The sequence below is a fragment of the Limulus polyphemus genome, unplaced genomic scaffold (assembly GCF_000517525.1).
Source record: "Limulus polyphemus unplaced genomic scaffold, Limulus_polyphemus-2.1.2 Scaffold1003, whole genome shotgun sequence".
NCBI classification, from domain to species: domain Eukaryota; kingdom Metazoa; phylum Arthropoda; class Merostomata; order Xiphosura; family Limulidae; genus Limulus; species Limulus polyphemus.
The window spans coordinates 1-3,546 of NW_013666613.1; positions in this window are offsets into that span (position 1 = coordinate 1).

A 3,546-nucleotide genomic window follows, 5' to 3' on the forward strand; every position below is an offset into this window, starting at 1 on the left:
CAGTAACTCAAACTGTGCTCTATAATCTATATGCTTCCCACGGTGCCTTCCCATCGAATTCTTGTGGCTTCCTTTGCACTGGATCACTCCTATTACTGACATTCATATCTGGGATGTGACTTCTAACGGGACTGAATATGTCTGCATTAGGGTTTAGCTGCGGGCTCTGTAAGGGGCTTGCCATTGTCTGGGGCTGATTAAGTCGATGGTCAATGTATCCTCCTTGTGTAAAAGACAATGGATCGTACTTTAACGTATCTAATTCGCTTTTAAATTTACTAATGTTTTCCATTTGTACTTCTTGTTTCCTTTCTTGTTCCAGTTGCCACTGCTGTAGTCTCTCTTCTTGTTTCTTTTCTTGTTTATTTTCTCGTTCTTCTTGTTTCTTTTCTTGTTCTTCTTGTTTCTTTTCTTTTTCCCTCCAACAACTGTTGTAATCTCTCTTCTTGTTTAATTTCTCGTTCTTCTTGTTTCTTTTGCTGTTCTTGTATTGCTGCCATCAAGTCTGCTATGCTGTAGTTTGATTTGCCGCTTCTCGTTTCCATTTTTTTTATCCCACTTCTGACACCAATTTGTTACGTCTCCATTTGTTAATTAACTTTCCGTAACTTCGTTCCGACGAAACTTTAGCGACACAAGTCCTTACTTAATAAAACTGGTTTATTCTTTCTGAATATAACTTTACGATACACTTGATTTCAACATTCGCGCTAAAACAAACGCTATAACGAACTTCAACAATACTCTCTGACTGCAGATCAGTTACTCACTACCTACACACATTGTTGTCACGTTGTGAGCGTCTTGTATATATACCAGACTAACATATATCTAGTAAATGCTAGGGCATTCACGAAGGAACAGGATATTTCTAGAAAATAGGTGGCGTGACACTAGTCACGTGACCTCGCTGACGCAACAATATTATTATTTTACACTCTTCTAATTCTTGAAAATCCCTAAAGGACCAGATACATAATGTAGTGTTAAATATATAATAGGCCTAATAATGCGTTATAACAAGTATAATTAGTTATAATTATGCTTTGCCAGCTTGTAAAAGACGTTCACACCATAACAATATCTTGAAATTTAGTTAAAGTTTAACATAAACTCATTTATGATATCAATGTTGTAACAAGTTTTATCATGGAGCAGGAAGTCATGCCCTAATTCTAGTTGACAGTGCTCAGAATCCTCAGTTGGTGTCTTGAAAAATCAGAATAGAAAATCATGATTGATCTCATACTGAAATGCTGAAAACTCCTCTGGAACTCAGTGGAAAACCGCCAAAATTGGTGGCCTTCAGTACAAACTGCAAAGAGGGAGGAGCCTTACTCTTCTCGTGCAAAAACGAGAATCATCTTTGGTCAAGCCAGGCTTTTATGTCATCAAGTTGCATTTATGTGGGCACTGTGTCACTATGTGACTATTTAAATTCGCTTAACATACTATATAGCTTGTTTCCTCTTACTGGTATGGTTTAATACATCATTGTATTTTTTGTCCTTTATATGTATGTGTGGGCCGAATTCTTTACAGTAGGTGTCTGTGACTTATTGGTGGTAAATACAACAATAAACAAACAGCACATAGTCCACTTGTTTTAAAATAATATATTAAAACAAGTCACATGAATATATAAATGTTCGTTAGACTGTTGGTTATCACATTTGTGTTCAGAGCTTTAAATAATTGTCTCTTCTTCATCAAAGTCACACATGCTGGTTCAGTAATTTTAGAGCACAATTTGACAAGACGAATTATTCTGCCTGCCCTGTTATTACAATACAGTCTGTGATAATTTCACTTCCAAATCACCACTATAATCGTTGATTATCACAGTTGTAACCAGAACTATAAATAATTATCTCTTTTTTTTAATCAAAGTCCACACAGACTGGTTCAATCACTTTAGAATACAACTGTCAAGGCAAATTATTTCTCTGTTATTACAACACAATCTGTGATAATTCATTTTAGAAATCTTCATTATCTGCTCTTTATGGCTAAACTCACAATCACGCAGTCTAGAGATATTTATTTATTAATCTAACTAACTAACTCGAACTACATTTTGAAAGCGTATTTATAGCCGGCAGAGGCCTATCTATAGCTTCTAAAAATAACTAAATTTAACACTCATGTTTTAATTAAACTATCTAAACCATAGCACTCACATTAAACTTAAATTGTCGTGTATATCTAACATTTGTGTTCTGCAAAATGTTAAAATATCTAATTATTCTCGGAGGAGAGAGGTGGGCTATTGTCGCGAGTTCCGAATTTTTTGAGCACTTAGCAACGTCTTTGGGCAGGGTTTTTAATTATTTGGGGAAAATAATGCAAAGTGCATGACGGTAACGAATTCATTTATTCCTTCTACAGCATTTGTAACAGGCCATATTCACTTTGACGCAAGTTGTAGGCCTAAGTTCACAAACAACGCTTCAACAGAAATTCCTTGCTAATGGTGACTATGCCTAACGTGCTTAGCGTTCATTAATAAATATACACGTAACTTATCAGTAACTGAGTAGCACTATCTAACACTGAACAGAAACACTCATTGAATATTCATTACTTGTATTTATAACGTACCCTTGTTTCTAGACATTACACAAAGCCCTCTAGCAAACAACTAAATTATAACATTAGAAATTTAGCTTGCAACAGTATTTATGCATGGAGAACCTACTTGAGTCTGTGGCTAAAGAAATGTACAATGTTGTGACATTGCATTATATGTACTTACATCAAAACTACAGTATTCTATAAACAACCAGCAAGGTTACATACGGAGATGATTTAATCTTACAAGCTAAATATGTACTAATTATGTAGAAACTTGTTATTCCCTCATTTTTTATTATTACCCGTTTTCACAACACCACTACTGAAACAAACCAGTTTTATTTTATCATCGTTAACTAAGGAACTGGGGAGGCACGTGTGCGACCTTAGCTCCACTACAGGTGAAAAAGTCTAAATTAAATGAATTTTTGAAGTTAGAAATTGTAGGTATACGTTTATAATATTATATCACGAGAAGTGTATTTCATTTGTTTCTATCTATGTATAACTTTTGTACCTATATATGTATTCATTTATATCTGATGCCTTCAAGGTATTTTTTAACGAATAGGCTTGAAAATGTCTAAACGCCTAGCTTATTTTTAATTATGTTATTATTATTTTGTTGTTGTTCTGTAACGAGCTTGTCTTTGACAGCCTGTTATAATTTAATGGCTTAGAATCATTAAGTATTTTGAACATAAATGCATAAATAAAATTCTGAGTGTTTTTACATCCTCGTAAGAAAAACGTGGGTGATTTCGATCCGTAAAATTAACACCTGGAAAACAAACTGGCATAAAAGGTATAGTTGTTTAATCTAACACTGCAGGTAAGACTCACTGTGCAACAAAATAACCAGTTAGTTGCGACAGCGAGGTCACGTGACTAGTGTCACGCCACGTTTTCTAGAAATATCCTGTTCCTTCAAGAATGTGTTAGTCTTGTATATATATAAGACGAAAACAGTGT